Here is a 26,436-nt window from a genome sequence, read left to right on the forward strand (position 1 = left end):
TACCGTCATCCCTGAGCTTGTTAACATCCATCCTAGTTTAGCCTAGGCCAGCCTAGGCTGGGATGTTCTCCTGGATTCTCCCGGATTTGAGGTGCAGCTTTAGAGTTGCTGCTGCAGCGGCATCTGCTGCAACTAGCCGGTGGTCAGTATTGAGGAAGTTGAGGAGCATTCCGGTCGGTCGACCCTGCAGTTCTGCATCATCCTCCTGCGACCATCAACGAGGACATGGGTGGTCAATCTCCTTTGCCAAACCGCCGGCATTGGAATACCAAGCCCAGGGATGAGCTTGTGGGTGCTGAATCCATGAACCAGCCACCCTAAGTCCATGACTTCTTGGAAAGTAAAGGAACTTAGTGATATTCTGGTTCCCGATAGTTCCCGATGCCTGGCGACCAACACATATCTTCCGTAACCATCCCTATCAGTTCGAGTCGATGCATTGAGAATTGAAAATTGAAATATCCCCCGACGACTAGAAGTCTATGTCGTCTGGGGCACTGATCAACCACAGAGTCACAGAGTCGAGCGTGGCGGAGATTCGTATAAGCGTGGCATCCTTCACGGTGAGATCACCCGCCTCAGTCTGAGCATCGACCACGGAGGGAGACCAGGGAAAGGAGGACACCTAAGGAGTGACGACGAATCCTTCGTGTCATAATACGCTCGTTGACTGGTGTTAACGGTCAATTATCATATTATTGGACACAGCAATAGCCACAGCAACTTCTTGAATATGGTAAACATCAGAGCGATCAGACCAATAGTAGGTAGTTAGGGAGGTAGGTCGGTAGGTGTAACCACCCTCCCACCCAATCAACATTATGTTGCCGCAATTCGGTCTCGAACCTCAGAGAAGAAATAGAGTTCTGCAATGCCGATGTCAAAACGCTTGAGGTCAGATGAGACACAGAGACAACACGGGTGATCATCCCCCCCCCATGGTCGTCTCTTAGGTCAGGTCAGGGTCAGGTATGGGAGCATGTGCCAGAACAGTGCGTCGCTGCGTCCACTTTCCGCTGGTACTCCAGGGGCCTCCGTCTGGTCATCCCCCAGGCAGATGCCAGGCCCATCCCCATCTCCTTGAGATGATGGTCAACCTGCTGTAACCACGAGGCACGTGGTCGGCCCACTGGCCTCCTCCACTCATGAGACTCCCTCGCTGAGAGAATCTGGTGAGCAGGATCAGCGTCAGGAAAACGAGCCACATGTCCATACAGCTGCAATTGACGCTCACGGACTATGCAGGTAACAAATCTCATCCGAGTCTCTCTCAGCAACCGCTCATTGGACACAAAATCCGACCAGCGATAGCCAAGGATTCTCCGAAGAGACCTGGTACCAAAGGAATTAAGTCTCCGTCTCAGATCCTTGGTCAGAGTCCAAGTCTCGCATCCATAGAGCAAGACTGGAAGTACCAAGGACCTGAAGACTCGGACTTTCGTCCTCCCGCACAGGTAACAGCAGCGCCACACCCCATGATCCAGTGAATCCATGACTCCCCAGGCCCGTCCCAGACGTCTATTGACCTCTGACTCGCAGCCAGCAGAGACATGAATATCACTGCCAAGGTAAGTGAATCTCTCCACGACCTCAACATCCTCACCACAAACAGACACAGACAGGACAGCAGCATCCAAGATGTCATCGAAAGCCTGGATCTTAGTTCTGACCCAAGAAACCCGTAATCCCAGTGGCTCTGACTCCTCATTCAGCACCTCGAGGGCCCCCAAAAGGATGTCTAAAGTCTCCGCAAAGATGACTGCATCATCTGCAAAATCAAGGTCCGAGATCTTGACATTCCCAAACGATGCACCGCAGCTTGATCTCTCCGACATCCTCCCTAAAATCCAGTCCATACATGTGCTGAAAAGTGTGGGGGCAAGTACACATCCCTGACGAACTCCAGTAACAACTGGAAATAAGTCAGAAATGGTACCACCACACTTCACAGCACTCTCAGTACCAGAGTCGAGTTCAGACATCAGATGGATCCGTTTTGGTGGCACGCGACGAAGACCAAGAATCCTCCAGAGGACATCCCGATTCACTGAATCGAACGCTTTACAGAGATCAACATAGGCTGCAAGCAGCCACTGCCGAAACTCTCGTCTGCGTTCGGTGAGGACACGAAGGGCAAGGATATGGTCAATCGTTGACCTCTTTGGTGTAAAGCCTGACTGCTCCGGACGCTGGTGCTCAAGCAGATGGTGGTGAACCCTATCGAGAATTATCCGAGCAAAGACCTTGCCCGGCACTGAGAGCAGCGTCACCCCTCGGTAGTTGTTGCAGTCTTGGCGATCACCCTTCCCTTTCCAGAGAGGGACAACAAGGCCCCTCTTCCAGTCAGTTGGGATGATGCCTGTGTTCCAGGCAGAGCACAAAACTGCATGCAACGATACAAGTGCAGCACTTCCACCAGCCTTGAGAAGTTCAGCATGGATGAAACAGATCCCTGGAGCTTTGCCCTGTTTCAACTGGTTCACCGCAGCCCGTGTTTCCACAAGCGAAGGTGAACCACAGATGATTTGAGGGTCAGCAACAGGGATTGTAACACCCTTGACGTCCAACTTGACAGCTGGGGGATCAGCCTGGTACAACCGCTCAAAGTAACCGGCCCAGCGGGCCTTCACTTCAGACTCCTCTGTCAAGAGCCTACCACTCTCTGCTCGAACTGCAGTGCTCCGAGGGATGGGCTTGGATGAACGCAATGCGCGAATTCCCCTGTAAGCGAGACGAGAATCACCTGTCCACAGGTGATGCTCTACCCCCTCACAGATTCCTCGCACATAGGCCTCCTTGTCCACCCTCAGTGCACGTGCAGTTTTTCGCCTCAGCTCCCTGAACAGCTCAGCTCTGCCATTCAGCCTGGCCCTGTGACTCTGGTCAATGGTATCCAGTGTCCCTTGAGAGACAAAATTCTTCTTTGCCCTGCGGTGAGCTCCAAGACATCCACCACCAACATCAAGGACGGTGGTCTTGAAGGCACTCCACAACGCTTCAGGACCCCCCAAAGCACCGAGACCCCCCAAGTGTCCACTCAGCCTGTTCGCAAACTCCTCAGCTACTCTCTCATCCCTGAGCTTGCCAACATCCAGCACAGGCTGGGATGGTACCATTCTCCAGGATTTAAGGTGCAGCTTCAGAGTTGCTACAACAAGCCTGTGGTCAGTATTGAGGAACTGAGCACTCCGGTAGACCCTGCAGTTCTGGATCATCCTCCAACGACCGTCAATGAGGACATGGTCAATCTCCTTTGCCACACCGCCAGCGTTGGAATACCAAGTCCAGCGATGAGCTTGTGGGTGCTGAAACCATGAACCAGCCACCCTAAGTCCATGACTTCTTGCAAAGTCAAGGAACTTAGTGCTATTCTGGTTCATAGTTCCTGACCCATGGGGACCAACACACATCTCATAACCATCCCTATCAGTTCCAGTCGATGCATTGAAATCCCCCAAGACTAGAAGTGTATCTCGTCTGGGGCACTGATCAACCACAGACTCGAGCGTGGCGTCGAATGCATCCTTCTCTGTGAGATCACTCGCCTCAGTCGGAGCATAAACAGAGACCAGGGAAATGACACCTAAGGAGTGACGAATCCTTAATCTCATAATACGCTCGTTGACCGGTGTTACTTCAGTTATCATTGGGGTCAGCTTATTGGACACAGCTACAGCAACTTCTTGGGTATGGTAACCATCAGAGCGACCAGACCAATAGTAGGTGTAACCACCCACCATTATCTCGCCGCAATCCGGTCTCCGAACCTCAGAGAGAGCTGCAATCCCGATGTCCAAACGCTTGAGCTCAGATGATAACAGAGACAGGTGATCATCGTCTCTTAGGGATAGGACATTCCAGGCACCCACCCGAAGGGACCGCCTCAGGTTAACCCAAGGAGACCGCCGTCTGGTGGACGACACCTCAGCTCCACTCCGACACACTCTCCCACAATCTGACCCAGGGATGTTACCCCGTGGTTTCCCTCCTATCATCAAAGATTGGGGGTCCCGAAGGGTTTGCCCCAATCCCGTCATACGGTGAGCTGCCCTGCGAAGGGAAGCTGCACAGGAGGTACTCCCACGGAGTGGGTTTTCAGATTTTTTTGCGTTTTGCGGAATGAAGGGTTTTACGGTGGCCGGAGTGAAAATCCTGCCACCAACCTCCTCATTAGAAGGAAGTAACCCAACTGCAGGAGGACGTCCGCAGACACGTGTGGGCACTACATTCATGGATGGCCATTGGCTCAGTAGGAGGATCTCCTCCGCTGCCCTTTGACAGGTTTTGTTTCTAATCCTGCTGGGTGTGCATATCCAAACCGACCCTCCTCACCATAAAAAAAAACTGGTATGGAGAGAGACTGTTTACTGATTAGTCGCCAACAACTCAACAATGGAACAGGTTATTACAGGTTTACATGGTACCTGCAACAGCAGGTCACACACATATCTAACAGCTGACCTGACAGATATAACCTGTATTGTTAGGGTGTGTGTGTGTGTGTGTGTGTGTGTGTGTGTGTGTGTGTGTGTGTGTGTGTGTGTGTGTGTGTGTGTGTGTGTGTGTGTCTTAGGGTTAGGGTTAGGGTTAGTGTGTCTGTTGTAAATGTGTGTTCAGGTTAGGTTTAGGGTTTAGTGTTAGAGCTGTGAGCGTTAGAGCTGTTAGGGTTAGAGCTGTTAGGGTTAGGGCTGTTATCGGTCATGTGGAGGTGGGTCGGTTCGTTCAGTTTCGTTGTGCAGATCACCAATCTAAACGAAATTCACCCTGTATATTCATGAGAACACACCACTGAAATTCCTACTTGTTTCCATATGCACATGTTCACACACCGACAGTTATTACCATTTGAAATTACCGCCGTGAAGTGGGCGTGGCATGCTTGTAATCGCGGAGGAAACGACCAGGAAACAACAAATGAAGATGGCGGCACCCATGGTTGTCGTGTGATTTTGAGTGATTTTTGGTCTTTCAACAACCAAATATGCGTTGTTTCACACTTGGGCAGGGAGGAAGATGAGAAAGTGACGCAATTCACGGATAAGAGCTGGCTTAAGGTACGTGAGTGTGCGAAGGCTTGGTGCGACGCCACAGATAGTGAAACTATCAACAAATGCCGTTTGCTGGCTGATCGAATTATGAAATTGCTGCCAATGATTGATCCTCCTGCTGATGCCGGCTGTCACCGGTTCTGCTATGCGTCGTTTTGTAACAAGGATCATATAAAATGCGCTGAAGCCAGGAAAAGGAAATCAGAAGCCAGCACTACTGCAGTTTCTGCTAGAGCCAGTGAGGTTAGTGGGCGGACTCGAAGAAGAGGGGCCTTCATACCACAAAATACGTAGAAAATCCCTCAGAACCTCTGTAGAAAGGGTGGCTGGCAAATCAGCTGGTGTACTGCCAACAATTTGTATCGTATGCCAGAAAAAAGACAAATTCATCCGTGTCAAAGGAAAATCTCAACGTGATCAGTTGTCCCTGGCAGAAACACAGGATGGAGGAAAGCTGAGGGAAACTGCTGAGCAGAGGAGAGATGAACGTGACGTGAGAATAATGACAACTATAAAGGATAAAGACTGTGTGGCGCTGGCAGTTTGTAATCACCATAAATGTTATTATGAGTATGTGAATGACACATACCACAGACAGAGTGAAAGTAAACTCCAAACTCAGAAAGTGAACTATGACTCAACATTTTCCATTTTCTGTGATTAGGTAATCCAGGTAAGACTCATTGATGGAAAGCAATTGATACATATGAAAAAGTTGTGTGAGATGTTCAATGACCTACTCAGAGTGTGTGAAGGTCAGGATAAGGCCAACTACCAGGCAACAAGACTGAAGAAAAGACTGCAGGAATGGTACCCAGACATGATTTTCTAATCGTCCACCAAAAATGTCTGAGAGCAAAGTGGTGTACATGAAGGACAGTGAAATATGATTGGTTCCATTGCTCAGGCTCCAGTTGTAGACAGTAGCTCTACAACAGAAACAGAGTCAACTACAGAGGATGAAGCCAGCCAGGGTCCACAGCAGGGTGACTCAGACCTCAATTTACATGTTCTATACTCGGGAGCACTCATGGTGAGGGATGACCTGAACAAACACCAAAGTGTGGACATTACATGGCCCTACTTGGAAATGGTGGAGCTAGCACTAGAGCTTATACGGGCAACTAGTACTTCGAACTGGCCGAAACACCTTGCGATCACGAGAGCGGCAATGCCCTGGTACTTTGCGTACGATTACCAAAACTATGCAAGGTACTTACCCGTTTACTGGCTGGAAATGGCTGGGCTGGAGCACTCCCACCGAGACACCTATCAAGCGTTCATGGACGGCAAATGGACTGCCCAACGGCATACTCGTTATGGATTTAGTAGTGTTGCATGTGATCAGATCATAGAGCAGACTTTAAATAGGGACGGCAAGACCAGTGGAGGCATCATTGGTTACACTCAGAAAAGCACAGCTGTGAAGAAGTGGATCCTGTCCCAACCAGCACGTGCGGAAATCGCAAGGAAATGTGATTCCATGGCGGGTATCCACGACGAGCCCCGAACGAGAAAGGATTTGGATGTGTCGAGCTCGAAGAAGAACAAAGCAGTGGTGGTACAAGTGATGGACACAGTACTTCAAATGATTAACCCTTTCTCCGGCGCTCACCTTGAACTCGTCAATGTTAGTTCAGGTGTCATCGCACCGCCAGCCACTTCTGTGGACTTGATGAATGCGAATGTCAAGGGAGAGAATGCTGTCGTGCAATTCATGCGTGATCGGCTTCTCTCGGGTGAGGTCCCATTCTTCAGTCCGATTCCGAAGGCCAAATTGGCAACTTTCTTGAAGGCGCGAGGAAACTCGGCGACTCCCCACCAGCAGACGCCGAAGGTTGAAATTGCGAATGAACGTCGTCTTTTCACACGACTGCTGTTGATTGGCGAGAAAAGCAATGTAACACTCCACGATCTGCTCGCATACCCACTGGCGAACATATCTTTCCCGCTGGCATCCGGTGATGTTTCGATCGCTAAGATGGACAAAGCCAAACTCCGCAACCATATCCTGAAACTGTGGCCCGATTGCGGTGTGGACGCTCGGCCTATCCAAGGTGCAACAATTGTGGATAGAATGGCTGTTATTCAGGCGATAAAGGCTGGTTCACTGCATAACACTTTCGGCAAACTGGAAGAGATGGTGACGAACATCGTAGTGGCCAAAGCATGACATAACCAAGCTTCGAGACTGGACATGGTGTTTGATACTTACCCAAGTATCAGCATCAAGTGCCTGGAGCACGCCAGACGAGCGGGCGGGGCGGGCGATCTTCAGGTACGAACCATCTACAGACGTGATCCAGCCCTTCCAAAACAGTGGGCCAATTATCTCCTGAGCGGAGCCAACGAGGAGGCGTCGATAGAGTTCATCGTCGAATCGTGGACGAGAAACATGTCTCCATCAAAACTGGGTGACATGCTGTCGTACGTCAGTCATGCCGGCAAATGTGAGAAAATCAAGGCTTCGAATGTTGTCCTGACTGCGTCGTCAGTACCTGAACTTGAATGTGACCATGAGGAAGCTGACACGAAGCTCCTCCTACATGGCGCTCACGCGGAACAAAATGGAGAGTCAGTGCGCATAGAGAGTTTCAACACCGATGTGTTTGTGTGGGCATTGGCTCACTCGAAGTCGATTCGGGCGCGAAATTTCCATCTGGTCACAGGAAGTCCCAAGGACATTATCGTCGTTGAAATTAGGAAGCTGAGTAATGCCCTGGAAAGTTCTGTCTGCGATGCGTTGATAGGTTTGCACAATTTCACGGGAAGTGATACCATCAGTGCATTCCATGGTAAGGGCAAAACAAGGCCATTCGACTCGATGATGAAGGCTCCCCATCTCATCACCTGTTTCGGCAGCATTGGTCGAGAATTCACGCAAGATCAGAATATCATTCACGACCTGAAACAATTCGTCTGCGCCATGTACAATCAGCCAACCATGAAGAGTGTGGATGAGGCTCGCTACAAGCTATTCTGCAGCCAGTCGCTGGGAGAACAGGAGTTGCCGCCTACATGCGACGCTCTGATGCTGCATTGCAAAAGAGTGAATTATCAGTCTGCGATCCACCACCGCGTGACGGAGAGGTTTATAGAAGCCCCTTCTCCTACATTTCACGGATGGATGGAACGCAAAGGAGCACCGATTGTTCACTGGCTGAACAAACCATCAGCGCCGAAGGAACTGTTCGAGGCGACGAAATGTAATTGCAAGAAGACGAAATGCGAGACCAACCAGTGTTCTTGCCGGTCAAAAGGACTGTCCTGCGCAGAGTGCTGTGGGTGTCAAAACTGCGTCAACGATGAACAGACCCATACAGAAATGGAACTTATGGATGATGAAAGCGGAACTGACGATGTTTCCGACGACGAACTGTGAATGCCGGTGTCACACTGCTTTTGCTGTGGCAATCTACTACACAGTAGTATTCAGATCAGTTAGCATGTAATAGTGGACTTGAGTTTTGTAATAGCAGCAGTTAAGAGCCAAGTTCAGCAACCGCTTCAGAGGAATAAATACTGAAGTTCTAAAACAGTAATCTTCTTGTGGCGGTTCTATTTTTCATCAGGCTGAGTCGCGCAGTGTCTTTGTCTTGATTTAATCCGTAATAGCCAATGTAACTGTCTTCAATAGTCGATGTAACTACCTTTAATAGCCAGTGTGGCTGCCTTTTAAGCAAAAAGTTGCCTTGGTCAACTCGAAGGCCTGTCTGATCGGTCCAGACGTTTTCGGCCGGTAAAAATATCTAACTGCTTTGGTTTACGACCTTTAATGATAAACATCTTTAATAACAGTGAATATGGCTCTGTATAAACATATTGTATCATTTTAAGACCTCACAAGAGTTTTCTTTGACGTACATATCAGTCTATCCTTGATTCTTCATTTCTGTGTCGAAATTGTGATTTAATGTTAGGTGTATCTTTAATTTCGAAAAATGACAAATTGTGTCACATCCTCGACGTGGAAACAAGTGGATTTGGACTCAGCATCTAAAATTCTTTAAGTATGCTAAATTTCATCCAGATTGGTGATCTGCACAACGAAAATCATTTTCTGAAGGTAATAGCGAGTACCTCCACATGGTCTATAAAGGGTTATTGTTAGGGCTGTTAGGTTGTAAGTGTGTAAGTGGTGTGTGTGTTTGTTTGTGTGTGTGTGTGTGTTTGTGTGTGTGTGTTTGTTTGTTTCTGTGTGTGTGTGTGTGTGTGTGTGTGTGTGTGTGTGTGTGTGTGTGTGTGTGTGCACGCGTATGCGCGTGTGTGTGCGTGTGTGTGCGTGTGTGTGTGTGTGTCTTAGGGTTAGGGTTTGGGTGAGGGTGTCTGTTGTAAATGTGTGTTCGGGTTAGGGTTAGCGATAGAGCTGTTACGGTTAGAGTTGTTAGGGTTATGGTTAGGGCTGTTAGGGTTAGCGTTCGGATCAGAGTTAGGGTTAGGGTGTTAGTGTGTAAGTGGTGTAAGTGGTGTCAGTGGTGTGTGTGGTGTGTGTGTGTGTGTGTGTGTGTGTGTGTGTGTGTGTGCTCGCCGAATTGCGAGCAGAGGTAATTAAGGTTCAGAATGGCAACGTGTGCGCCGAGGTACAAATGTGTAAGAGAGTCACAATTATCAGCATCATATTGAAGGCATGTCCCTTTTCATTAGCCATGGAAGGATTTCATTATTATTATTAATATTATTATTATTATTTTTATTGGATTCATGATATATGCTGGATATATGTGTTATTGTCGGGGTTTCTGTCTGTCTGTCTGCCTGTCTGTCTGTCTGTCTGCAACGCGAGGCTCCACAGCACGAACCAGCGAACCAATTTCGATGAAACTTTGCCAACAGGTGCAATATGGTCTGGGAATGTGCGCATTTAAATTTCGGTGCCAAGCAACCACCCGTTGCTGTGCTGCTGTGCAGGGGCCGAAAAACCGCGTACAGTATTTTCAATACTTGTCCTTCAGTTTTGAATGTGGAGAAACGAGACTTCAGAATTAAACACTTCGAGATATTTAGAAAATTTTACTCGAGGCGATTTTTGATTGAGGTTTTTGTGGTGAATTAACGTGAATCGAGGGACATGACGCGGGATCACATGTTGTGCGTCTCGCGTATAAGGGGAGGTCTCTCTGCGGCACGAGTGATTGTCCCCGGGGCATTGCTATTGACATCGGCTGTCCACTTGATGCTCGTTAACTGAAGGTGCTCATTGACTGGTGAGAATGGAGATTATATCGAACTCCGTGCTTACGCGGATTTAGTCTGCAATGGTTAACTGCACATGTATACGTTTCTGCTTATGTACTCCCAGCTGAACCTGTATTTCCTGGTGTGCCCACAGAAGCGGCTCCAATCAAATGGAATAAAGCCTAAACTCTGAAGGTTCATCTCTCGCTCTCATTTCAATTTATTCCATTTGATTTTCTCGGCTCTCTCAACCAAAGATGGACAAGATCTACAAACCAGAGAGGTTCGACGCAGACCCAAACACGACTGACGCAGAAATGAAATGGTCACATTGGTTCTGCTCCTTCTCACACTATCTGACCATCATCGCGGAGGGAGCTGACAAATTTGCCGCTCTCGTGAATCATGTCTCGCCCGGCGTGTACAGGCTCTTCTCGGGGTGCGACACTTACGAAGCAGCGATTGACGTGCTGCAGGCGCTCTACGTGAAGCCCAAGAACGAGGTATACATACGACATCTTCTCAACACACGCAAGCAAGCAGCCGGGGAGACAATCGATCAGTTCCTGCAAGCTCTGAATCAGCTGGGAAAAGACTGCAGCTTCCGGGCGGTAAGCGCCGAGGAACACCGAAAGGAAGCCACACGGGAGGCATTCATCCAAGGACTCAGATCAGCCCACATACGGCAACGCTTACTAGAGAAAGCGCAACCCACTCTTGACAAGGTAGTCGATCAGGCTCGAGCGATGGATACGGCTCAGCAGCAATCTGAGTCATTTGGGACACCGATGCTGCTCATGAACGCTGCTACGATGGGAACCCAAGGAACCCCACTGGCACAGACACAGCCAGACATGAGGGATGGAGAAACACCCGAGGAGCCGGATACCCAGACCTCGTCAAACTCCTCAGCAACTGCTCCGGTCGGTAAATGCTTCTTTTGTGGGTACAAAAGGCATCCTCGTCAAAAATGTCCCGCCAGAGATGCCACATGCATGAATTGCGACAAGAAAGGGCATTATGCCAGGGTATGTAAATCTACTCTAAGGAGGAATAAACCCACTTCTGCGGCTCTCTACTCGCAAAATAAATTGACTGCAGCCTCCCGGGGAATCTATCCAAGGCTATCATCAACGTGCGAATTAACGGGCATATGGCTGAGGCACTGATTGATACCGGTAGCTCTGAAAGTTTCGTCAACAGCTCGCTAGTGAAGGGCAGGAAATGGGTAATCCACCCGACTGACAATACGGTATGCATGGCCGCCACCTCACTACAATCCCGCGTACGAGGGTACTGCAATGTTGAATTGGACGTAAAAGGGTACACGCATCGGGATGTAAAGGTGCTGGTGCTTCGTGATTTGTGCGCAGACGTAATTCTGGGTCATAATGTCCTCAAGCAGCACACGAGCGTCGAAATACCCTTTGGAGGAAGCAAGCCTCGTCTAATTTTAAATGCGTTGACCACCGCGGAGGTGACGTCCCCCCAGCTGTTCGCTAACTTGTCGCCGGTCTGCAAACTGATAGCGATCAAATCGCGGCGATATACCACTGCTGACATGAATTTCATCACTTCAGAAACCAAGCGATTACTGGAGGAGGGAGTTATAGAACCGAGCGATTCGCCATGGCGCGCACAGGTGTTAGTAACCAGCAGTCAGAACCATAAGAGACGGATGGTTGTCGATTATTCCCAAACGGTCAATCGCTTCACCCAACTCGACGCCTACCCCCTGCCGCGCATAGATGAGATGGTCGAACGCGTGGCCAATTATAAGGTATTCAGTACCATCGACTTGCGAAGCGCCTATCATCAAATTCCCATCCGAGAGGAAGACAAACCGTACACTGCATTCCAGGCAGGGCGGCGCCTCTACCAGTTCAGAAGGATACCATTCGGTGTCACGAATGGAGTAGCTTGCTTCCAACGGGTTATGGACGACATCATCTCAGATGAAAACCTCGAAGACACTTTTGTTTACGTGGATAATGTCACAGTGTGCGGTAGGGATCAGAGGGAACATGATAGGAATCTGGACAGATTCTTGAGCATTGCTGGAAAATATAATCTGACTCTCAACTACGAGAAATGCGTATTCTCGGCAAGGTCAATTGACCTTCTCGGCTACACGATAGCCGACGGCACAATTAAGCCTGATCCTGAGCGATTGCGCCCGCTCCGTGAGCTTCCACCACCTCAGGACTTGCAAACAATGCGCCGGGTGATCGGGATGTTCGCTTACTATGCAAGATGGATTTCGCAATACTCCGAGAAAATACATCCCCTAGTGCATTGCAAAAACTTTCCACCAGATGCCGCTGTCGTGAAAGCTTTCCACGATCTCAAGGATGATATCAGTAAGTCCGTGGTTTTATCGATCGACAGCTCGGTGCCCTTCGTGGTGGAGACCGATGCTTCAAATCACGCCATAGCTGCAACACTTAATCAGTCTGGGCGGCCGGTCGCTTTCTTCTCGAGAACTCTCTCTAGAAGCGAGCAGAGACACTCGGCAATAGAGAAGGAGGCGTACGCCATCGTCGAAGCGCTGCGTAAATGGAGACATTATTTACTGGGAAACCACTTCACGCTCGTTACGGACCAACGATCCGTGGCTTTCATGTTTGATGGGAAAAATAACGGGAAAATTAAGAATGAAAAAATTATGAGATGGCGGATAGACCTAGCCTGCTACAGGTACGACATTGTTTACCGGCCCGGGAAGGAAAACCCTGCTGCAGATACCTTCTCCCGGGTCTACAGTTCGGCAACAATCAGTCAGGCTTTGCAAGACCTCCATGTGTCTCTGTGCCACCCAGGGGTAACCAGGATGGCACATTTCGTACGCAGACAAAATCTTCCCTATTCTGTTGAAGATATTAAACAAATGAATGCTTCATGCCCTGTTTGTGCTGAACTAAAACCCAGATTCTTTGGCGCGGCATCTGGCAGACTGATCAAGGCTACTTCCCCCTTCGAGAGACTAAACATCGACTTCAAAGGGCCCCTACCGACCGAAACAGACAACAGATACATATTCACCGTTGTTGATGAATATTCAAGGTTCCCTTTCGCGTTTCCGTGCTCGGATATGACCTCGGGCACTGTCGTAAAATGTCTCTCTGACCTCTTCGCTATGTTTGGGAGACCTTCGTACATACATTCAGACAGAGGGCCGTGTTTCATGTCGGCCGGGCTAAAACAATTCCTATTAGAGCACGTCATAGCAACTAGTCGAACGACGGGTTACAACCCACAGGGAAACGGGCAGGTGGAACGGTATAATGGAGTAATTTGGAAAGCCGTAACTCTGGCGCTGAAATCGAGAGGACTGGGCCCCGAGCGATGGGAGGTTGCTCTTCCTGACGCAATGAATTCCATACGCTCTTTGCTCTGCACGTCCACAAATGCCACTCCTCACGAACGTATGTTTACTCACCAACGACGTTATGTTGACAGTCAAACGGTGCCCAACTGGCTGACCCACCCCGGTACAGTGTTCATGAAACGCCCGGTACGACAAAGCAAGTATGAACCGCTGGTGGAGGGGGTCGAACTCATTGACACTAATCCAGAGTATGCTCATGTCAGGCTTCCGGATGGCAGGGAGACCACTGTGTCGGTTCGCCATCTGGCTCCCTCAGGTACTCCTCCCGCCGGTACACCACCTCCTGGCACTCCTCCTTCTGACATTTCCCCCCCAGGAACTCCGCCAGGCGACGGGGCTGCCGCGTTCCACCCGAGAGCGATCGAGGAGTCATCCCTGGCACAAGTCGAGGCTCACCAAGAGGATCGGGAGTCTCCCTCAAGTGAAACTGCCGTTTACTCCCGGAGAGGTCGACGAATAAGGCCCCCTCGACGACTCAATCTGTAAAGGAGATTATCGGCATTCTCGCTGCTCATGCTCCTATATGCCCATTATATCATATATCGATGCTCATTTCCATGCTCCTACAACTCAAAATAATCACTGCTTGGCATGTATGCTCCTGTAGATCTATTAGTCCGCGTTGCTTGAAATGTATACTCCTATAGTGCTAAAGCAATCATGGTGTGTAAGATGGGCCCCTAGTTACATTTTAAAGGTGGGGAGAATGTGGTGAATTAACGTGAATCGAGGGACATGACGCGGGATCACATGTTGTGCGTCTCGCGTATAAGGGGAGGTCTCTCTGCGGCACGAGTGATTGTCCCCGGGGCATTGCTATTGACATCGGCTGTCCACTTGATGCTCGTTAACTGAAGGTGCTCATTGACTGGTGAGAATGGAGATTATATCGAACTCCGTGCTTACGCGGATTTAGTCTGCAATGGTTAACTGCACATGTATACGTTTCTGCTTATGTACTCCTAGCTGAACCTGTATTTCCTGGTGTGCCCACAGAAGCGGCTCCAATCAAATGGAATAAAGCCTAAACTCTGAAGGTTCATCTCTCGCTCTCATTTCAGTTTTATTTGTGAAATGGTAGTCCTTCAAAAATCGGGTGTCTATTTACTATTTACTGTCATTTTTTATGAGGGGCTTAGGAAAGTGAGCGGAGCTTTGGGAAAGTGGACGTGGTTGATTAAAAGTGGGAGTGGCGTTGGAAAGTGGAAGTGGTGTAGTAAAGTGGGCGTAGCTTATGGAAAGTGGGCGTTGGCTTATGAAAAATATTGTGTGGCTCAGGCAGTATGGTCAAAGAAGAGCATTGAGAGAAGTTTATAGGGTTTTCCGTGTGTGTGTGTGCGTGTGCGTGTGCGTGTGCGTGTGCGTGTGCGTGTGCGTGTGCGTGTGCGTGTGCGTGTGTGTGTGTGTGTGTGTGTGTGTGTGTGAGTGTGTGTGTGTGTGTGTGTGTGTGTGTGCGCGCGCGCGTGTGTGCGTGTGTGTGTGTGTGTGTGTGTCTTAGTATAGGGTTAGGGTTTGGGGTAGGGTTAGGGTGTATATGTGTTAGGGTTAACGTTAGCGTGTAAATGTGTGTGTGTGTGCGCACGCGCGCGTGTGCGCGTGTGTGCGTGTGTGTGCGTGTGCGTGTGTGTTCGGGTTAGCTGTTTGGGTTATGGTTATGGTTTGGATGAGGGTTAGGGTTAGGGTTGGCTTATTGTTAGGGTTAGCTGTTAGGGTTAGTTGTGAGAGTTAGGGTGTAAATGTGTGAGTGCATGTTGTTGTGTGTGTTAGGGTTAGGGGTTTATGTGCCTGTGTGCTAGGGTTAGGGTTTGTGTGTACATGTTAGGGTTAGGGTGTATATGTGTTGGGGTTAGCGTCAGGGTGTGTGTGAGTGTGAGTGTGTGTGTGTGTGTGTGTGTGTGTGTGTGTGTGTGTGTGTGTGTGTGTGTGTGTGTGTGTGTGTGTGTGTGTGTGTGTGTGTGTGTGTGTATGTGTGTGTGTGTGTGTGTGTTGCCAAATAGGTTTGCAGTGTTCAAAAAGGTGTTAAGTTTTCATCCAAGTTTTCCAAGTGTTGAAATATTTTCAAACACTCGACCGTCACGCTCTCGATGCTGTGTGACGTTCGCGCAACCGCTTCGTCTGTTCACCACGGTAATGCCAGCCACGATCGTCCATCGTGTGCACATTAGTGAGGGAGATGCAAGACGCACAAGTGTGGACGTGCATGCTTGAGTGGTGCAACAGCTCGTTGAGCGTAGGAAAACGGCGGCGTGATGTGATGTGTGATTTGTGAAGCGTTCGATATCTGCGATATCTGCGATATCTGCGATGGCCGCATCCACGAGAAAGAGGGAAAGTGCCGGACACGGGCGGCTTCGTTGGCTTCGTTTTCTTTCCCATCATGGGTCCCATGGGCCTTGATCTTGCTCTTCGGAGCTTCCATCGCATGCTTGGGCGGATGCGTGCACGCACGCAGGTTTTGATGGCGTTTGCGTTTCGGTCACCACGTCTTGTGACGAGGTTCACCACTCGTGCGGGTTGTCACGGTCCTCGAACGTACCCATTGGGAGTTCGGGGGTCGGCGAGCGTTTGTTCGTCGTCGACGCGATTCACTGGCGATGTCGCTGCTGCTCTTCGTCCGGAGTCCCTCCATTGCTATTTGTCGGTCGGGTCTTCTCCGTGTATGGGGCAGCTGCTGTCGCAGTCCTTTTCGTCGTGAGTGAGCTTGTGTGCCGAGTGGCTCCGTGCCGCTTTCACGTCATTCTTTGCCCGACGTGTCCGAGCAGTTTTACCGGTGGTCGTGCACTCGGCCGACGGTCGGATCCCCGTCCGTGTCACGGGGCCTTCGCCGGCGAGTGTAACGAACCAAGGGTCACGTGAAAGTAAGCGGTCGCCCGGAGGTTGGAGGTTCGACAGTCTCCTGTCCGTGTCCGCTCGTTCCTCGGGTGGCCGACGTATGCAGTTGCGTGTTTTTTTTTTTGGGCGACTAGCTCTTTGGTCGCTCACCGTGGATTTGGTGGTGCGTCGCCACGTATGATGGACGTGAGCCTAGCGAGGTGGCCGCGACGGTCTCTCGCCCACTTGCGAAGCCGGTCGTGCTGCCCCGGGTCAGACCCGGTGGTGTCTTCGGCCCGGCCGGTGCCGGTGCGTCGGACTGTTTCTTGTTCCGAATCGGCGCCTCCCGGGCACTCGGGTCTGACTCTGTCTGACCGCTTTCCTTCCGCCGAGCGCGCCGGTGTGTGAGGTTGCGGTTGCGACATGGGTTTTCGGCTGGCCGATGTCGTCGACGTTCTGCTGCCGTTAACACGCCGTCGGAGCGGTGACTCTCTTCCTCTGACCGGTGCAGCGATCGAGAGGCGCGCAAGAGATGCGTGCCAAGTACGGAAGGAATGTTGAATGTTGTTCGTGGTGTGAGGTTGTTGCCGAGGCGATACGAAGTACGAAGTACGAAGTCCAAGTGCGGGACAAGGCGGACGAGCCCTCAGGAGCGATGTCGTGCGAGCAAGAGGGAAACGAGTCGGCATGGCACAACACGACACAACGGTGCAACGGTGCAGCAACGGTGGCGGAGTTCCGCCGCGGCGCGTGGTCGCGCGGTTCTCCCGGTGCTCCCCGGCCCGGCACGTGCGACGTGCGACGCGCCACGCAGCGTGTGACGGTCGGCGTGCCGTGGTCTTTATGGCGGCTCCTCACGCCGCTCCCTGGTTGATCCTGCCAGCCGCATATGCTTGTCTCAAAGACTAAGCCATGCATGTCTAAGTGCGAACGGAAGGACCCGTTGAGACTGCGAATGGCTCATTAAATCAGTTATGGTCTCTTTGAGCGCTCGGAAGTTACTCGGATAACTGTGGCAATTCGAGAGCTAATACATGCAAACGAGCGCCGGTCCCCACAGGTGAAGGTTCCCTGACGTCGTGGGGAGGCGCGCATTTATCAGCACCAAAAAACCGACGCGGTGCCCGCCCATCTTCCCTTCCTTTCCCCTTCGTGGTGTGAGGTCCTTCGGGGGCCCTTCCTTCGGGGAGGGTTCGGGGCTCGGCGTGGGCCCGTCCACGGGATGGTGACTCTGGATAAACCATGGCAGATCGCTCGGCCTCCGCGCCGGCGACGTTTCATTCGAATGTCTGCCCTATCAACTTTCGATGGCAGGCTTCGCGCCTGCCATGGTGGCTATGGGTGACGGGGAATCAGGGTTCGATTCCGGAGAGGGAGCCTGAGAAACGGCTACCACATCCAAGGAAGGCAGCAGGCGCGCAAATTACCCACTCCCGACATGGTGAGGTAGTGACGAAAAATACCGATGCAGGCCTCGGTCGAGGCGCTGCTATAGGAATGGGTGCACCTTAAACCCATGTGCGAGGATCCATTGGAGGGCAAGTCTGGTGCCAGCAGCCACGGTAATTCCAGCTCCAACAGTGTAAGCGAACGCTGCTGCAGTTAAAAAGCTCGTATTTGGAAATCACGCCGGGGCTCGCGGGGGGGGGGGGGGACGTGCCGCGAGGGGCGCTTCCTGTCCCCGCCCGTCCCCGGCGGCGAGACTGTCGGAGCCCTGCGGACGCTCTTGGATGAGTGTCTGTTGCGGGCCGGAAGCGTTTACCTTGAGGAAACTGGAGTGCTCAGAGCGGGTCGGTCGAGCCTGTACACCGCAGCTGGGAATAATGGAATAGGGCATCGGTCCCACTTTGTTGGTTTTGCGGGACGGAGGTCATGATTGAGAGGGACTGCCGGGGGCATTCGTACTGCGCCACGAGAGGTGAAATTCTGGGACCGGCGCAAGACGGACTAAAGCGAAAGCATTTGCCAAGAATGTTTTCCTTAATCAAGAACGAAGGTCGGAGGCTCGAAGGCGATCAGATACCGCCCTAGTTTCGACGGTAAACTATGCCGACCGGCGATCGGGCGGTGTCGAATGGCATGACCCGTCCGGCAGCCATGAGGGAAACCAGGAGTTTCTGGGTTCCGGGGGGAGTATGGTTGCAAAGCTGAAACTTAAAGGAATTGACGGAAGGGCACCACCAGGAGTGGAGCCTGCGGCTCAATTTGACTCAACACGGGAAAGCTCACCTGGGCCGGACACGAGAAGGATTGACAGACTGAGAGCTCTTTCACGATTCTGTGGGTGGTGGTGCATGGCCGTTCTTAGTTGGTGGAGCGATCCGTCTGGTTGATTCCGATAACGAGCGAGACTCTGACACGCTAACTAGTTCCGCGATCCTGGTGTGGCCGGCGGACTAACTTCTTAGAGGGACGAGCGGCTGCAAGCCGTGCGAGATGGAGCAATAACAGATCTGTGATGCCCTTCGATGTCCGGGGCCGCACGCGCGCTACACTGGACGGGCCAGCGTGTACCTTGCCCTTCGCCGACAGGCTCGGGTAAACCGCTGAGCCCCGTCCGTGATGGGGACTGGGGCTTGAGACAGTGTCCCACGAACGAGGAATTCCCAGTAAGCGCGAGTCATCAGCTCGCGTTGATTAAGTCCCTGCCCTTTGTACACACCGCCCGTCGCTACTACCGATCGGACGGTTTTGTAAGATCCTCAGATCAGCCCCTGCACGGACCGTCCGTGGCACTCGTTGTCGTCGTGTCAGTGCGCCGAAAAGATGAGCGAACTTGACTGTCTAGAGGAAGTAAAAGTCGTAACAAGGTTTCCGTAGGTGAACCTGCGGAAGGATCATTATCGGGACGAGCATGGCATAACGGCATCTCGAAGGAAGGCATAATGGCGTGGCATGGTATGGTCGATGGTCGATGGTCAATGCGAGAGCATGGAGCACCCTCGGTCGAGAGTGCCGAAGGTGCGGAAGACGCGATCATCGATGACGATTTCTTTTTCCGTGGATGTGGCTTCGCCGCGGTGTCGAAGAGCGGTCGTCGTCGTCGTCGTCGTCGTCTGCGCTGCTGCACAGCTGCGCGGCGGCAAGGCCTTCTTTTCTTTCTCACCGCACCGCGGTCGAGGTGATGCGCCCGTCGAGACGATTCGTTCGTCGAGGGAAGGCGAAGGCGAGGCCGATGTTGCGATGAAGGTTTGTCCCACTGACGGAAGACGAGGCGCGCAGCTTCGTCGTCGGTGTTTAATGAAGCATCGTCTTGGAACGACTCACAGCGGTGGATCACTCGGCTCGTGCGTCGATGAAAAACGCAGCCAACTGCGAGAACTGGTGTGAATTGCAGGATACACTGATCATCGATACGTTGAACGCACATTGCGGCCCCGGGCTACACACCCGGGGCCACGCCTGTCTGAGGGTCGCTCGATTATCGATCGGGAGCACGGGTGTCCTGGCCTTCCTTCGCACTTCGCGCTTCGGTGGGCCGGGCCTCGCTACGCGCTTTGCGTGGTTCCCGCGAATAGGAGTTCGAGGCCACTCGACGGTCGCGGCTCTTCGAAATGCAGCATGTTGTGGTTTTTGCGTTGTTTGGTCGTGCCGCCGCCGTGGCTGTGGCGTGCGTGCGGTCATCGGTGGCCCTCGAGTGAGTGAGCCTGCTTCGACTTCGACTTCGACTTGTTCGGCTTCGACATCGTCGCGCGTGCGTGCACGGCTCCGTGTCGGTGTGGCGACCATGGCATATAGAGAGAGGGAGAGAGAGCGCAGAGAGCCAGATCCGAGTCTCTGTGTCTCCCGTGTGAGTTGCGACGGGGACCGGTGGCCAGACACAGAGAGCGCGTCGCTCTCGCGGCGGCGTGCCTCTTCGGGAGCACTTCGATGTTTGCGACCTCAGATCAGACGTGACGACCCGCTTAATTTAAGCATATTACTAAGCGGAGGAAAAGAAACTAACGAGGATTCCCTCAGTAACGGCGAGTGAACAGGGAAAAGCCCAGCGCTGAATCCCCGCCCGCACTACGGGCATGTGGAGTTGTGGCGTACAGGAGCTCGCACCTCCCGGTATCGCTCGGGGGTCCAAGTCCTTTTGATCGGGGCCTCTTCCATGGACGGTGGCAGGCCGGTGCGATGGCCCCCGACGTGCCGGGGTCGGGTCTCTTTGGAGTCGGGTTGCTTGGGAATGCAGCCTAAAGTGGGTGGTAAACTCCATCCAAGGCTAAATACGTGCACGAGGCCGATAGCCGACAAGTACCGTGAGGGAAAGTTGAGAAGAACTCTGAAGAGAGAGTTCAAGAGTTCGTGAAACTGTTGCGAGGTAAACAGGTGGGATCCGCGCGGTCCGCCCGGAGGAGTCAGCCGTGGCGTCGGTCGCCCGTCGTGGGTGTCGCGGTATCCGTCCCGCGCCCGGACGCCGTCGCGTCGACCGTCCCCTCATGGGTCGGGTGCGCTTCGACGATCCCGGTCAACGTGTGGGCGGGCCTCGCCCCTCGGCAGACTCGTCCGCCGCCCGGTGCACTTTCTCCGTGTGCGGTGCGCCGCGACCGGTTCCGGAGGCGACCAGGAGCACCTGGGTTTTTCGACCGAGAGCTTTGCGATTTGTCGAGGCGCCGTGGCAGGGCCTGCGACTGGTGCTCTCCGCTTCGCGCCTTCGCGCGTCGTCGTGGGGGAGGCACCGGGCCGCGCCCGTCGCGGGGGCCTGGCGAGAGCGTTCGCTCGCCCAGGGACCAAGGGAAACTGGACGGAAAGAAAAGTCTGATGCCGCGCTGCGTGCGAGCATGGTTTCGCGAAAGCGGCCGTGTCTCGCACGTCCGGGGCACCTCCGCCGCCCGCCGCTCCGTCGACTGGCGGCGAACTGTTCTCAGTGCGTCGTCGTGCGCCTCCGGCAGGGGCCGTTTCCGCATCTGCGTGGCCGGCACGCCGAGGGCTTCGTGCGTCGGTCAGGGCCCTTCGGGGGGGTTCGGGTCCTCCGGGGCCCGTCCTCTCCCCGTGCGGGTTTCCCGGCCGCGCGCGCGTTTTCCTTGCGCGTGTCGTGTCGCGCGTTGGCGGTGCGGTCCCCGGCACTCGGGGTCTGCGGCGAGGGTCGGAATCCCACCTGACCCGTCTTGAAACACGGACCAAGGAGTTTAACACGTGCGCGAGTCGAAGGGCTCGAAAGAAACCCCGGAGGCACAATGAAAGTGTGCGGTGCGCACGCAGTCGGGTTAAGGCGTCCCGTCCGCTCGGCGGCCGGGTCGGGCGGTGCGGGTGCTGGTGCGAGCGCGGTGCTCCTCGGGTCCGGTGGCTTCGTGCCTCCTCTCTCAGTGGGCACCCTCTCGCGTCTCGTCTCGTGCCGTTTTGGCCTGAACCACCGGCAAGCGGTGAGGGCTCCCCTCGTGCTGGCGCGCGACACCGTCGGGCGGGATCCTCGCCGCCGTGGCAGGGGCGAGGCGCTCCGCCGGCCCGTCCTGCGCTCTCCGTCCGGCGCGTGCCGGCGGAGACGGACGGAGCCACAGCATACTTGTTGGTACCCGAAAGATGGTGAGCTACGCCCGGGCAGGGCGAAGCCAGGGGGAACCCTGGTGGAGGCCCGCAGCAGTTCTGACGTGCAAATCGATCGTACGACCCGGGCGTAGGGCGAAAGACCAATCGAACCATCTAGTCGCTGGTTCCCTCCGAAGTTTCCCTCAGGATAGCTGGAGCTCTCGCTGGATGCGCAGTTTTATCCGGTAAAGCGACTGACGAGAGGCACTGGGGCCGAAACGGCTTCAACCTATTCTCAAACTTTGAATGGGTAAGACACCCGGCTCGCAGCTTCGGAGCCGGGCGTGTGCGTGTGCGAAGAATGCGAGCTGCCCAGTGGGCCACTTTTGGTAAGCAGAACTGGCGCTGCGGGATGAACCGAACGCTGGGTTAAGGCGCCGAACGCGAACGCTCATCGGAGCCCTGGCAAAAGGTGTTGGTTGGTCGAGACAGCAAGGCGGTGGCCATGGAAGTCGGATTCCGCTAAGGAGTGTGTAACGACTCACCTGCCGAATCAACTGGCCCTGAAAATGGATGGCGCTCGAGCGTCGGGCCTATACCCGGCCATCACCGGCGATGTACCGTTCCTTCGCGGCTTGGCGCGTCGCCTTCGCGCGGCGCGCACACGAAGTGTGGTCCGTACGCTACGCCGCGACGAGTAGGAAGGCCGCCGCGGTGGCGCTGAAGCCTTGGGCGTGGGCCCGGGTGGAGCCGCCGCGGGTGCAGATCTTGGTGGTAGTAGCAAATATTCAAACGAGAGACTTTGAAGGCCGAGGTGGAGAAGGGTTCCATGTGAACAGCGCTTGGACATGGGTGAGTCGGTCCTAAGTGATGGGCGAAGGCCTTGCGGACGATGTTGGGCGATGGGCTCCCATCCACCCCGGTGCGAGTGAAAGGGAATCGGGCTCAGATCCCCAAACCCAGACTGCGGAGAAAGGTCGAGGGATGGTTCACGTGCTTGCACTTTGTGCTCGTCGTGGCCGCCCAACGTTGCGGTAACGTAAAGCATGCCTGGAGACGGCGGCGGTGGTGCCGGGAAGAGTTTTCTTTTCTTCGTGAAGGGACGGGCACCCTGGAATGGGTTTTACCCGAGATAGGGGCCCGCGCCCTGCAGAGCGTCGCGGCTCCTGCGGCGTCCAGCGGGCCCTCGCCGCCCCTTGAAAATCCGGGTGCGATGACTGAATCTCGCTCTGGGCCGTACCCATATCCGCAGCAGGTCTCCAAGGTGAACAGCCTCTGGTGCGATGGAACAATGTGGGTAAGGGAAGTCGGCAAGCCAGATCCGTAACTTCGGGACAAGGATTGGCTCTGAGGGCTGGGTCGGTCGAGCCGGGGCACGAAGCGGTTTCCGGGAACGCGCTCGCGGTCGGGCGAGCCTCCGTTTCCCGGGGCCACGGGGCTCCCGGCCCGTCGTCCGGTCCGCCGGCGTCACGCGGCGTGGCGTCGGGTTCTACCGCCGGCGTGGGCGGTGCGTTCGGCCGCACCGTTCGCCGCCGCCGTCCGGGGAGGTGTGTGCGGGGTGCCGGTCGTGGCCGTCCCGCACAGCTCCTCGCCGGGGCGTCTTTTCTCTACCGTTGTCGAGCGCTCCGCGTGGCGCGCGGCGACCTGCATTTTGCGGTCACGTTTCCGTCGCTTTCTCCCTCCCCCCTCCTTCGTGGGGGTGCGGGGGGGTTCGCGGCGGGAGCTCGGCCGTGGCGCTCGTCGTCCGCGCGTCCCGTCGGGAGTCAAACGTGCGGCCGCGGAGTGGGGAGCGTCTCGGCGTGGGGCGGGCGAGACGCTTCGGCCAGTTTCGTCGCCGTCCCGGGCGCGGTCGCGTGTCGGTGCGCGCCATCGATCCCCGCCTTCGCGCCGGCAGGCCCGTGCCCTCTCGCGGGGCGTCGGCGTCGGGCGTCTTGGGCCGGATCGGCCCGGCGGCGGTCTCGGAGCGTGAGGGACTCTGTTGCGAACGTGAGCCGTTGCCTCCCCGTGGAGCGCTCCGGCTGCGGCGTGCGCGCGGTCTGCCCGGACCTGCCGCGTCCCGCGTCCTCTTCCGAGCCTCCCGACGTTCGGTCGTTGGGCAAATGTGCGATGGTGCGAGGCTCGGGTGCACGCGCGCGCCTCGGCCGGCGACCGACAGTCGCCTGAGAACCGGTGCGGACAAGGGGATTCCGACTGTTTAATTAAAACAGAGCATCGCGATGGCCGGCGATCGAGTGTGGACGCGATGTGATTTCTGCCCAGTGCTCTGAATGTCAAAGTGATGAGATTCACCGACGCGCGGTTCAACGGCGGGAGTAACTATGACTCTCTTATGTTGTGAAAGCTCCGAGTGTTAATCGAGTGATTAATCGATTCGAAATGCCTCGGGTCTCTGACCCCAACGTGCCCAAGATCTCCGCGTCCACGTCGCGAGAGTCGGAACAGTCCCCTATGGGGACTGTACCAATAGAGATCAGGCTTACCCAGGGTCTGGAATGTACTCCCCTTTCCCTAGGACAACACTCTCTGCAGTGCTGGAAAGCACCAACAGAAGTGATGTGGACACAGCCGCTGCGGTAGTCCCAGAGAGTGCGATGGCGCAAGAGCCGCAGGTGGCTCAAGGGCGCGAGTGTGATTGCGTGTGTGTGGACTGCGGTCGGACTTTCGGAACCAGGACTGGTCTCGGGGTACACAGACGGAGAGCCCACCCCTTATCGTTCCATGCGTCCAACCTTCCAGTGCGAATGAAGGCGCGATGGGACGATGAAGAGGTGTATGCTATGGCTGTCCGTGAGGCACACCTGGTACGAAGCGGGGAAAAGTTCCTAAATCAAGCGCTAGTACAGTTTGTGCCTGGACGTTCATTAGAGGCCATCAAGGGGAAGCGGAGACAGGCCGCATATAAAGTTCTTGTTTCAACCAAAATAACAGAGCAGGCCCAGGGAAACAACAAGCAAGATGGGCTTTCCCCGACGTCATGTGCACCCCTGAAGGATAAAGAAATTTCAGGAGTTGAGGTGGCTTCTCCTATAAGAAAAGTAAGAGGAATAAATCCTACGCCCGATGAGGAGATTGACCAAGCCGAAATAAACAATACAAATGAGAGTGATGATGACAAGTGGAAAAATGATCTTATGAGGTATATCGAAGGGCTCCCAAAAGGCACTCAAGCATGGAGCGAGCACCGACTCGATGATCTGATCGGTCGCTTGCACGTGCTAAGCCCCGAACACCTCTGTGCCGAACTCGAAGGCGCTGCCGAAGTGATAATACTGAGCGTGAAAGGCAGTGCCCACACAGTTGGAGTTACCGGTGGTCATAATAGAAGGATACCCCAGAAAGACAACAAGAGAGTATGGCGAGGCGATGATCGAACAAATAAAACTGTACCGACATGCGAGCCAGATATATCCCATGCCAAGGACGGGGGAAAAGAGGTATTAAAGAGGAATGCTCGGAGAACCGAGTTCACCGCGATCCAACGGCTGATTCGCGTGAATCCTGGTCGAGCCGCCAGACAATGTATCGCAGGAGCTTGGGGTCGAAATAAATCTTTGGTGGATCCCACAACGATGTGCCGCTTCTGGAAGGAAATCTTCGAGAGGAAGTCGGAAGCGAGTGCTGAACATTTTGCTAACATCAAGGCATCTTGGCAGTTGGTGCGACCGATCACAATCCACGATGTGGAGATGGAAAAGACCTTGTTAAGGAACGGCACACCTGGTGTGGATGGTATCAACCTTCGGTTGATCCATTCCATACCCAACAACTGTCTATGTAAAATGTTCAACTTGTGATTGCTTATGGGGTACCTGCTGCTATGTCTTAAACGACACAGAACGGTGCTTATCCCTAAGACTAACAACCCGAAGAATGCTTCGGAACATCGCCGGATTACGATTAGCAGTTTTCTTGTGCGCCTCCACCACAAGATAATCGCCAAACGATGTTCATCAGCTTTTGAGTTACATCCGGCACAGCGGGCATTTAGGAAGGGTGATGGGTGCGCCGAGAATGTCATGCTTCTTGACGCCATCCTTCGGGATGCAACACAAAAACCTTCAACCGCTACGACTCGCTGTGCTGGATGTTTCCAAAGCTTTTGACTCGATTAACCACAGTGCGGTCTTGAATGCGGCTGCGAGGATGGGTGCTCCGCCACCGCTCCTCCGCTACCTCAAACAGTCATATGAAGGTTGTGTGACGCACTTGGACTGCTGTCGTGATTCACCGATCCTAATGACCTGACGAGTCAAACAAGGTGATCCTCTCTCCCCCATCCTATTCAACTCTGTGTTGGATAGAGTGTTGAGGAGTATTCCTGATGGGGTGGGAGTGAGACTCGGAAAAACGCTGGTGCCAGCTTTGGCATTTGCGGATGACCTTGTCCTATGTTCACGTACATCCTCTGGGCTCCAAACGTCTCTGGACGCGGTGAAAGCTCGCCTAGGTGAGGCTGGCCTGGCACTAAATGTGGATAAATCCGCGACCCTGGCCATTACCATTGACGGGAAGGCAAAGCGATACTTGGTGGACACTTCCCAGGTGTTTCACCTTGGTCAGCAG

The 26,436-nt window shown here is 53.8% G+C and overlaps 1 non-coding gene and 2 pseudogenes across 1 annotated transcript; all 3 read left to right on the forward strand.

Moving 5' to 3' along the window:
- The first annotated feature begins 17,285 nt into the window (after positions 1-17,285).
- Positions 17,286-19,265, forward strand: LOC147028353 (18S ribosomal RNA; annotated as a pseudogene).
- Positions 19,266-19,682: 417 nt separating this feature from the next.
- Positions 19,683-19,838, forward strand: LOC147028354 (5.8S ribosomal RNA). The gene has a single exon (XR_015057865.1). It is a non-coding gene; the product is annotated as a 5.8S ribosomal RNA (ribosomal RNA).
- Positions 19,839-20,299: 461 nt separating this feature from the next.
- The window catches only part of LOC147028355 (28S ribosomal RNA), a 9,245-nt pseudogene continuing 3,108 nt past the window's right edge, over positions 20,300-26,436 (forward strand).

Source organism: Eptatretus burgeri, chromosome 4 (assembly GCF_056783735.1).
Source record: "Eptatretus burgeri isolate ZD-2024b chromosome 4, Ebu_testis_v1, whole genome shotgun sequence".
Lineage (NCBI taxonomy): Eukaryota > Metazoa > Chordata > Myxini > Myxiniformes > Myxinidae > Eptatretus > Eptatretus burgeri.